Source organism: Musa acuminata, chromosome BXJ2-1, assembly GCF_036884655.1.
Source record: "Musa acuminata AAA Group cultivar baxijiao chromosome BXJ2-1, Cavendish_Baxijiao_AAA, whole genome shotgun sequence".
NCBI classification, from domain to species: Eukaryota; Viridiplantae; Streptophyta; class Magnoliopsida; order Zingiberales; family Musaceae; genus Musa; species Musa acuminata.
The window spans coordinates 28,903,488-28,915,438 of record NC_088338.1 but is presented as its reverse complement, the minus strand read 5'-3'; the positions used below and the strand labels follow the sequence as shown (position 1 = coordinate 28,915,438).

At 38.6% G+C, this 11,951-nt stretch overlaps 1 non-coding gene across 1 annotated transcript; it reads right to left on the bottom strand.

The window, feature by feature from the left end:
• Window positions 1–2,343: 2,343 nt before the first annotated feature.
• TRNAV-AAC (transfer RNA valine (anticodon AAC)) lies at window positions 2,344–2,417 on the bottom strand. Its single transcript has one exon. It is a non-coding gene; the product is annotated as a tRNA-Val (tRNA).
• Between the last annotated feature and the right edge of the window lie 9,534 nt (window positions 2,418–11,951).

Sequence of the window (11,951 nt, the reverse complement as noted above, 5' to 3'; positions counted from 1 at the left end):
ATAATCTTAAGTTGTTGGGGTGTAAAAGTGTTATAAACAAGTGCTAGAGTTCTCCTTCCTTTCTATGTTTTGATAGCATTCAAGCGAGGTGTGAGACTTGTAAGGGTTCTCTCCTTAACCCATAAAAAGGAGAAAGCACTATAAGAGGTAGTTGGTTTTCACCTATTGAAGGAAGGCCTTTAGTAGACGTTGGTGACCTCGTCGGAGGAGGAATTCGAAAGTGGATGTAGATCATATTGACCGAACCACTTTAAAACTCGGTTTGCATTTACTTTGAGCAATTTAGTTTTATAGCAAACTACCTCTCCTCCTTACTATGCTTTTACTATGCCTACGTCTCACATACACTTTCAAGTAAACACCTTCTGGGATCGTTTTTAATCATACGAAGATTTTACGAAACCAACGCTTTTCATTTGTGTAATTTACATTATTACAAATCTCTTTAATCTTCTCTTACACTTTTACGAAAAGCTTTCAGGTTCAAATTCTCTCCGAAACGGACTGAATCAAAACCATTTTTGTCAGAAATAGTTTTAATCAAAACAAAGTCTTTCGAAATCTCAAAAGTTTTCTACTGCACTAATTCACCCCCCTCTTAGTGCTGCTCTTGATCCTAACACTTTCTCCTACCAATTTATTACTAGGATCGGAGTGGCACTAAGAGGGGGGGTGAATCAGTGCAGCGGATTAAAACTTCGGTTTTGAAAAAATCTTTCGTACGATAAAGAACCGAACTCGGAATTGCTTAACTTGAAAGCGTGTTCGTAAAGGTGTGCAGCGAAAGTAATAAGGAAGTAAAACACATATGAAGGTTTGCAGTAAGGTAAATAGCAATAGGTAAATGCAAACCAGAGAACACACTAATTTAAAGTGGTTTAGTCAAAATGACCTACATTCACTTGCGAAGCCTTCTTCGAAAAGGCTCCCAACTTCCACTAACAAATCACTTTGAAGGGGAAGGACAAATACCCCTCTTACAACCTTTTACAAGTGGTTCACACTCTTACAAATTTTCAAAGAGAAAGAGGGAGGTGAACACTCAAGCTATTGAAACCAAAAACTTGCTAAAGGCTTTGCTAAGACTTTTATCTCAATCTCTTACTTCTCAAAGGTTGTAATCTCAGCTAAGAATTGAGGGTTATTTATAGGCCCAAAGAGGATTCAAATTTAGGTTCCAAATTTTGAATTCTCTTGGGTTTCCGAGGTTAGCGGTGCCACCGCCTGTCAGTGGTAGTGCCACCGCCTGTCAGTCTCTAACACTCACAGTGTACTGGCGGTGCCATCGCCCAGTCCGGCGGTGCCACCGCCGGACCTCTCGGGTGCTGGGCGGTGCCACCGCTCAGTTCTTGGGTTCTGGGCGGTGCCACCGCCTACACTATTTCAACTCACTGGTTGGGCTCCAAACTTGGCCCAAACCAGTCCGATCTCGGGCCCAATTGGCCCCCTACTTGGGTTATAGGATTAACACCTAATCTTAACCCTAATTAACATGCTAACTATGAATTTAAAGACATTTCCTAAGCTATTGCAAAGTCCGTAAGTCAAGACTTCTTCCGGCGAGCTTCCGACAAACTTTTTTTTGGTAAGTAAAAGTAAATTGATTATGTGTAAAGTTTCTACAAATAGCTTTATCTATACAAGTCATAGACAAAGCCAAGTAACTCATAGAGTGCGAATGCGATAGTTATGACTACACATGCTGTAGACTATAACTACCTGTGGGTACATTATTTGGCATCATTCCCAAGATCTTTAGCTAATAGCAAAATTAAATTTGATAAAAATATCTTTTTCTCTTCGGGTGAAGTGCTCGGTTTTGAGATCATGCTCTATACAGGATCTTGAGTCTCTAATAATCTCTTTCATGAGCTGAGAATTGTTTGTGTGTTGACATTCAAAGATTCTATTACATCTCTCCTTCCACATCCACCAAATAGCGCATCTGAAAGCAACCTTTGCCAGTTGTGTAAGAGGCCCTTTTCTTGAGAAACATTGCATAAGGTCGCCTAGTTCTTGGTGCAAGTTTGGTTGCGACAGTCTATTGAGTTCAAAACGTTGGAGAATCTCCTTCCATATCCATTTTGTATAATCACAAGCAAAAGAGAGGTGGTCAACAGTTTCTTCTTGTTGCAAACAAAGGGAGCATCGGTTAACATGATAGATACCTCTTCTTTTCATATTGTCTATTGTAGGTGGTTTATTGAGAAGAGTTTGCCATGTACATAAGGAGTGTCTTTGTGATCCCGGTCGATCCCATGTCCAACTGCTTGGGACCCACTTGTTATTTCTTTGCCTAATTTGATTCCATGCTTAATTTTGGTGACAAAGAATTTTAACATTTGGCGTCGCCCGGACTCGAACCTGAGACCTTCAGTGTGTTAGACTGACGTGATAACCAACTACACCACGACACCCCGACTTCCGGCGAGCTTCCGGCAAACTTCCGGCGGTCTTCCGATAAACTCTCGGAAACCATTCTGCGGACTCCCGGCAAGCTCTTAGACTTCACGATTTGAACTTGGCGAGTTCCAATGAGCTTCTTCGGCAAGCTCCGATCTTTCTCGGCGAGCTCCGCAAACTTCCCACGAACCTTCCGATGAGCTTCCTCAAAACCCTTCGGCAAGCTCCCTGCTCATTCTCGGCTAGTTCCGACAACATTCCCGATGAACCTTCGGACTTCCGTCGAACTCTCGAACTCCTATCGAATCCTTCACGCTTGTCTCCAACACTTTGTTTTGCTTTATATCTTCATCGTTATCATAGTTAATCCTGCACACACAAGACAAAACTCTACTCCGATCTAGACAATTATTACAACGCGAATTGACATTTTGTTGCCCGGCACGTCATTGGTTGGTGCTTCGTTCGATTCTTCATTTTGGTGCATCATCATTGGTTGTTGCCCGGCACGTCATTTTGGTGCATCGTCCTCTCTTGCGACTTGTTGCCCAATCAGCGGTTGACCTCCCCAATCCCGATATCCTTGGCGCAATTCCGCTCTCCTTGGCCCGATGCCCAATGTCCGAAGCCTTCTGCCATCCAATATCTTGACGTGATCTCCTCCGGCGCAACGTTAATTCCTCGTGCCTCAACTGTCTAATCCTGATCGAGTAGACCTGCATTACTCAAAATACAATTAAACATCTAAACACAATCAATTAGTTTCATCATCAAAATCCAAGATTCAACAATCTCCCCCTTTTTGACGATGACAACTAATTGATGACTAACGGAGTTAACCTTAACTCCCCGGAGTTTTACCAAACTCCCCCTATCAATATGCCATTGATAGAACACTTGGATTATCCCAAATCCAAGTAACATTCATCACATGTTATGAAAAACATTTAAACCATCATGCAAATATATATAAAATATTCAATTCAATGCATGACGTCATCAATATACTTCTCCCCCTATCTCATCAGCAAAAAGGAGAAGTAGCTCTAGCTATTTTAAAAGATATGCAAGTTTTTGTAACTTGAAGCTAGATTTTCATCACAACATATAAGCACAAAAGCATAGCAAGATTCTTAAGTTCAATCATGGCAATTCAACACTTGCTTCTTGTGCAAGATTGCACTTTGCTTTTCTTTGCATGTTCTAACTAGCAAAAGCTTTCTCCCTTTTGTTTTTATCGAAAAGAAGGGAAGAGTACAAGCTAGCATTTGCCTTGAGCTAGCAATCTTTCTCCCCCTATGTCATTACCGAAAAGAAGGAGAGGAACCAATGATTTAGACTTTTACATAAACTATGAATTTGCATCAATCAATATTTCAATCATCACATGATACAAACAAGACAACAGTGTAAAGAAATCATGTCATGAAAGACATCAATTGTTAAACATGATATGATAATTTCAATTTGTGATACATGTGATACATTGCAATACACTAAAAAATTTAATGCCATGCTTTTGAGGATATCAACCTATTTTTGATACAAAGCATGGCAAGAGCAATTATATTGCAAGATTTCTAAGTTTTACATTTTTTGCTTCTTTCGAGATACCAATTCTTTGCTTCTCTTTAGATTGCAAGATTTATAATTCATTGGTAGTGTTCATGATAGCAAGTTCTTTCAATGAAATGATCGAGCTAGGAAATTTTTACGATATGCAAGTTTTACTACATAAAAGCTAGCAAAAATTTTAAAACCAATTACAAGATAGCTTTCTTGTGTAAGCTCATGATTCTTGCTTCATATTGCAATGTGCAAGTTGCAAGTTTTGCTTCTTGAAATAGGCAAGATAGCTCATTTGCTTGAGATTATAAGATAGCATTTCTTGCTTTTGAGATGAGCAAGCTAATAAGTTTTACCCCTTTTTGCGATGTGTACGTTTGTAATTTTTTGCTTCTCTTGTCTTATGCAAGCTAGCTATCTCCCCCTTTGTCATTGTCAAAAAGAAGGAAGGACCCTTTACATCAATTATGACAAAGGTAAGTATCAATCTCATTTGTGCATCATTATATTTTCAAATTAAAACATTCACTATTTCAAAAACCTTATATTTTATTCATGCACGATATTGAATAAATCAATCAACATTATGAGCATATCATACATAATACATCATTTTGGTAATAAATCATAGCATTTATCAATATTTTGATCATGATACCAAGCATTCATCATTTAGAGCATTCATGATACACATTATATGCATATATCATCACAATAAAAAGCAATTGCGTGCATAATTTCAAATCATAAATGTTTCAAATCATGATGGTATCAATTTTGTCAAATTATATCCTACCATGTTCATAACTTTTCATTTGTATGCATAAAAATAATATCAAGAGTATTTTATACATAATACAAAATCATCATTTATAATTATATCAATATTCTAATCATTATTTCAATCTACACATCATGATAACAATAAATTTGCACTATAGACAATCTCATGTTTTATCATTCAAACTAGCGTATATTTTTACAATTAGCAAGCTATCAAATTCCTTTTTCTTTTATAACAGTGATTCAATCATATCAAGGCATTTGTATTATAGATACAAAGAAATAATATCATCAAAAATAAGACCATTTGAATACCAAAAGACATGATTTACTTCAACAGATCTCCTTTATTTTTATAAATATAAAAAAAAATGTAGTAGATCAAATGTTATAGTACCTTGATTCTTGCATAAGAAGTCATAAGTTATAAATTTCAAAAAATCAAGATAAGTTTTATTCAAATTCAAATCATCAAATCAAAATCATTTTCAAGAGATTCATAAAAGGAAAAACATAGATATATTTTTTAATCTCTCAATTCTTTATGAATCATAAAAATTATAATTCCAAAAAATCATGATTCATTTCAGAAATTTTCTTCTTTAGTAAACAATAAGAAGAAATATGGGAGTTCAAAGAACAAGATCTTGATTCACAATAAAATTTCATGTATCGAATATCGAGAAATCAAGATGATAATTCATAAAGAATATCACAAGTTACATTCAAGAGAAAAATCATCATTCATTTTCAAATCATTCAATTTGTCAAATCAACATTTCTTGGGTATATATGATATCAAAACATGGTTTCAAATCTTCAACATATAACACGCATGAATTCAAAAATCGGAAGGAGAAGGGAAGAATTCAAGGGTACAAAGATTTCAACCATCTCATAAACAAATGAAGGATCAAGTCATGAATCCAAAATTCCATGAGTCATTTCGACAAATCTCCTTTTAAATAATAAAAAAGATCATCAAAGGAAATCTCATATTATTCCAAAAAATCAAGATCATGATTTTGATAAAACTCATTTCAAATTCAAATTATCAAAATCATTTTTATGGTTCACAAAATTAGATTCATAATTTCATTGATAATAGATTTCCTTCCCCCCCTCCCCTCCCCCCGCCCTTTTTTTTTTAAAGTGTTTCATTTTAAGTGATTGATTTCATGTTAACATGCTTTTCAAACATGCATCAATGTTTAGGATCAAAAAATGAATTTCATCATAAAACCACCAAGACCAATAAATTACAAAAATCATTATATATTACTTTAAAATCTCATACATAAAATCATCAAATCATGGTATCAAAATTTCAATATTTCATTACAACTTTATTGCATTGGTTTCATTGAACATAATTTTGAATGATTCTTATAGATAACTAAATTTTTTTAATTTTAATTTATATGATTGACTTTATATTAGCATGCTCAAATTTTGTTCTTATATCAAAACTATACATCATGTTTGAAAACCAAAGATAAGGTTCATAAAAAAAATCATCAAATCTTCCATTCAAAAGCCATGCATCGTCATTGAAAATTAATATGGAAATCGTCAAAATACATATTCTTGCTTCTCAAGAACATACATAAGATTAATCTTACTAGGTTTATAAGCATTAGATTTATATCTAACATTTTATTGCATTAACATAACACATGTAGTTTTCAAGAAAATTAATCCTAAACTAAATTAAAAATAACTCATGAAAGTATTATGTAATTTCGAAATAAATTAGGGGGATTTCAATTACCTCATTGTTGAAAGTGGTTGAGGCGTAGTTTGCCATCTCGCCTTTCTTGATTTTCTCCTCATCTTCGGAAGAGCTCAATTCATCCCAATTTTTGTTCTTCTTACGTTTAAAGCAAGTAGTTCCATTCTTTTTGCTTTTTAATTTCTGTTTCATTTGAAGTTTAAGTTCACCATCACTTGAGCTTATGTTTGAGTGGTCTTCATGTGTTCTATGTCCCAAATCCTTCCTGTCCTTTGGAAGGTTGTTCTCGAGTTTTCTTTTTGTCACATTGTTCATTTCGTAGGTCATTAGAGACCCAATAAGTTCTTCAAGAGGGAATGTTTTAAGGTCTTTGGCCTCTTGAATACCCGTAACTTTTGGATCCCAACTTTTTGAAAGAGATCTTAAGATTTTAGTGACTAGTTCAAAGTTAGAAAAACTTTTACCAAGAGCTTTGAGTCCATTAATGACATCCGTGAAACGGGTGTACATGTCTCCGATGGACTCACTTGGTTTCATCCGAAAAAGTTCGTAAGAGTGCACAAGAATGTTGATTTTGGACTCTTTCACTCGGTTAGTGCCTTCATGAATGACCTCAAAAGTTCTCCAAATATCAAAAGCCGAATCACAAATCGAAATGCGATTAAATTCATTTTTGTCACGTGCACAATATAATGCATTCATAGCCTTTGCATTTAAAGCAAAAACTTTCTTCTCCGATTCATCCCATTCGCTCATCGGAAGAGAAGATTTTTGAAATCCATTTTCGATAATATTCCAAAGCTCGAGATTCAACAAAAGTAAAAAAACTCTCATTCGAGTTTTCCAATAAGTGTAGTCCGTCCCATTGAAAAAGGGAGGACGAATGAGAGAGTGACCCTCTTGAAAGCTGTAAAGAGCCATTTCTATTTGGGTGTTAAACCAAAGTAGAAAACCGTGGCTCTGATACCAATTGCTAGGATCGGAGTGGCACTAAGAGGGGGGTGGGGTGAATTAGTGTAACGGATTAAAACTTCAGTTTTGGAAATATCTTTCGTACGATAAAGAACCGAACTCGGAAGTGCTTAACTTGAAAGCGTGTTCGTAAAGGTGTGCAGCAAAAGTAATGAGGAAGTAAAGCACGTATGAAGGTTTGTAGTAAGGTAAATAGCAATAAGTAAATGCAAACCAGAGAACACACCAATTTAAAGTGGTTCGGTCAAAATGGCCTACATCCACTTGCGAAGCCTTCTTCGAAGAGGCTCCCAACTTCCACTAGCAAATCACTTTGAAGGGGAAGGAAAAATACCCCTCTTACAACCTTTTACAAGTGGTTCACACTCTTACAAATTTTCAAAGAGAAAGAGGGAGGTGAACACTCAAGCTATTGAAACCAAAAACTTGCTAAAGGCTTTGCTAAGACTTTTATCTCAATCTCTTACTTCTCAAAGGTTGTAATCTCAGCTGAGAATTGAGGGGTATTTATAGACCCAAAGAGGATTCAAATTTAGGCTCCAAATTTTGAATTCTCTTGGGTTTCCGAGGTTGGCGGTGCCACCGCCTGTCGGTGTAACACTAACAATGTACTGGCGGTGCCATCGCCCAGTCCGGCGGTGCCACTGCCGAACCTCTCGGGTGCTAGGCGGTGCCACCGCTCAGTCCAGCGGTGCCACCGCTTAGTTCTCGGGTTCAGGGTGGTGCCACCGCCCACACTATTTCAGCTCACTGGTTTGGCTCCAAACTTGGCCTAAACCAGTCCGAACTCGGGCCCAATTGGCCCCTACTTGGGTTATAGGATTAACACCTAATCCTAACCCTAATTAATGTACTAACTACGAATTTAAAGACATTTCTTAAGCTATTACAAAGTTCGCAAGTCAAGACTTCTTCCGGCGAACTTCCGGCGGTCTTCTGATAAACTATCGGAAACCATTCTGCGGACTCCCGACAAGCTCCTAGACTTCACGATTTGATCTTGGCGAGTTCCAATGATCTTCTTCGGCAAGCTCCGATCTTTCTCGACGAGCTCCGCGAACTTCCCACGAACCTTCCGGTGAGCTTCCGAAAAACCCTTCGGCAAGCTCCCTACTCATTCTCGACTAGTTCCGGCAACATTCCCGACGATACTTCCGACTTCCGTCGAACTCTCGAACTCCCATCGAATCCTTCGCGCTTGACTCTGGCACTTTGTTTCACTTTATGTCTTCATCGTTATCGTAGTTAATCCTGCACACATAAGCCAAAACTCTACTCCGATCTAGACAATTATTACAACATGAATTGACATTCTGTTGCCCGGCACATCATTGGTTGGCGCTTCGTCCGATTCTTCAGCGCATCGTCCTCTCTTGCGGCTTGTTGCCCAATCGGCGGTTGACCTTCGTAACCCCGATATCCTTAGCATAATTCCGCTCTCCTTGGCCCGATGCCCGACGTCCGAAGCCTTCTACCGTCCAATATCCTGACGTGATCTCCTCCGACGCAACGTCAATTCCTCTTGCGTCAACTGTCTAATCCTAATCGTGTAGACCTGCATCACTCAAAATGCAATTAAACATCTAAACACAATCAATTAGTTTCATCATCAAAATCCGAGATTCAACATTGATGACTATGGGGCCATGCTTGGCATAGAATGGCTGGCAATGCTAGGTGTTGTGGTTTGAAACTTCTCTAAATTAATTGTGAAATTCTACTGCAAAGGCAAACATATCATCCTATGCGGGAAGCGTGGAAGCAATATAACCACCGTTTTAACCCAACGAATGGAGAAAGTTTTGTACAAGGTAAATGGTGGCTTTTTGATGCATCTCCAGTAGCAACTAGAGGGGAAGAAAATAGAAATTGTAGTTCAAAATCTTTCCTAATTACTTGTTGAATTTGTTGACATTTTTGTTGAGCCACGTGTCTTCCTCCTACTCAGCAACATGACTATCGAATTACAATCCTTCCGAGTAAGCCACTAGCGAACACTTAGCCGTACTAATATCCTCATCTCCAGAAGGATAAAATTGAAAATATCATAAAGGAGATACTTGAAATAGGGGTGATTCGGCCAAGTTGCAGCCCCTATTCCTCACCGGTGCTACTTGTACGCAAGAAGGACGAAACTTAACGGATGTGCATCGACTTTCGAGCTTTAAATGACATCACTATCAAGGACAAGTACCCAATACCAGTAGTGGATGGACTTCTTGATGAGTTAAAAGGAGCTCAAGTCTCCACAAAGTTGGAGCTCCGATCCGGTTACCATCAAATTCGAGTATGTGAAGACGACATTCTAAAAACTACATTCTGCACATATAACGACCATTATGAATTCTTGGTAATGGCTTTTGGACTCACTAATGTTTCTTCAACCTTCCAAAGTTTCATGAACAATATTTTTTGGAGCTTTCTTCACAAATTTGTGCTGGTATTTTTCGATGATATTCTGATTTACATCCATTCTCTTAAGACTCACTTTCAGCATTTACGAGTTGTTTTGACGATCCTTCGGAACAATACTCTTTTTGTTAAGCAACTAAAGTATAGTTTTCTCTAGCAAAAAGTAAAGTACCTTGGGCACATAATATCAAAATAAGGAGTGGTAGTAGACCCAACAAAAATTGAAGCAATGCAAGGATGACTAAAACCTACAAACATGAAATTATTACGTCGGTTCCTTGGACTAACGGGCTACTACCAAAAATTTGTTAAGGACTATGGGAAGATCAGTGCACCCCTCACTTCTCTACTGAAAAAAGATGCATTCCAATGGTCAGACAAAGCCTCCATTGCTTTTAATAAACTTAAGGCAGCCATGATGACGATGCCAGTGCTAGTGCTACCAGATTTCAACCGACCCTTCATCATTGAGGCCGACGCATCTGGAGTCAGAATTGGAGTCATTCTCATGCAAGATGGTCGACCACTCTCATACACCAGTAAGACATTATCTCTCTCCTATCAAAATATGTCAATATATGATAAGGAGATGCTCGCTATTGTGCATGCAGTAACGAGGTGAAGACCCTACTTAATCGGTCGGCGATTTCAAATTAAAACTGACCATAGAAGCCTCAAGTACTTTTTGGAGCAAAATATATCATCCCCTGAGTAGCAAACATGGGTATCCAAACTTCTTGGATTTGATTATGAAATTATTTACAAAAAGAGAATGTTGTTGTAAATACGCTTTTACGACTACCCGAGAAAGCTAAATTTTTGGCCATTTCACTTTCGACCAACGACTTTCTTGAAGATATTAAGAGGGAATAGCAGGAAGATCTAGAGGCCAGTAAGATCATAAAAAAATTGGAGGAAGCACCAAGCTCCGTGGGTCATTACAATTGGGACTTAAAAGGATTGTGCTATAAGGGACGCATTATGCTTGTGCCAAATTCTACTTGCATCTTCACGAGTAGATTTTGGACAGAGTTATTCAAGATGTATGGCAATAAATTGAAAAAGGAGTATGATGTATCACCCACAAACCGACAGCTAGATAAAAGTGGTGAATAGGTGCTTGGAGACAGCCCAAAGCCATCCACCAAATATGATTACCCAAGGGGAACTCCAGACCCAACCGAGTGACATTATTGATCGATAGATCGTGACTCGACGATGACGACCCACTATTGAAGTGCTAATACAGTGGCCGAACTTGCTAGCAGAAGGTGCCACTTAGGAGAACTATGACGACTTGAATATCAAATTCCAAGAATTCATGAATCCTTAGCCTCGAGGACAAGGCTGATTTGAAGAGGACGGGTCTATTAGGACTCTAGCTAGGAGAGTCCTAATTGAGAGGGGCATTCATGTTAACCGACCTAGTCGACCCCTATTAAAGAGGTGAAGACCGACTAGGGTTCGGAGGTTATTTCTTAGAGAAGCATTAGGAAGTGTAAAAGAATATGAGTCTTGAGTAGGAGTTCTATTAGGAGTTAGGGTTTAGAAGCCCTATAAATAACCATATATTCATCCTCTTTTAACAAGCAATAGATGAATCTTTTCTGTAGCCTTTGAGTAGTAATATGGAGGAAGGAACCCCAATAGAGTTCCAATGAGGCTGATCCCCTAAAGAGATTAACCCTAAGCTTAGAATCTGCAAGGGTTCTATAATACCCTTGCGGGCAAGCTGCCCGCACATAGCTTGCCCTTGCGGGAAGGTCACCCTCGGGCAGTGCCGCCCTTGCGAGTGTTGTGCCCCCAGGCTACACCCGCGGGTGGGGCACTCGGGGGCTGCCAACCCCCACCAGCCGCAAGCCTATAGCAAGTAGGTCGTCGATCGGCTGTTGCAAGCACAGCGCCTGTGCGTGCACCGACGATGAGCTGCCTGCACATGACCACAGCCCTTGCGGCTACTGCTGAAGGTGGCTGCACGCACGCAAATGGCAGCAAACTGCCATATACGAGGGCAGCAAAGGCAGCAACAATTGCTACCCTTTCTTGCTTTTGCGTCAACAAGTTTGATATCAAAAGATTCTTC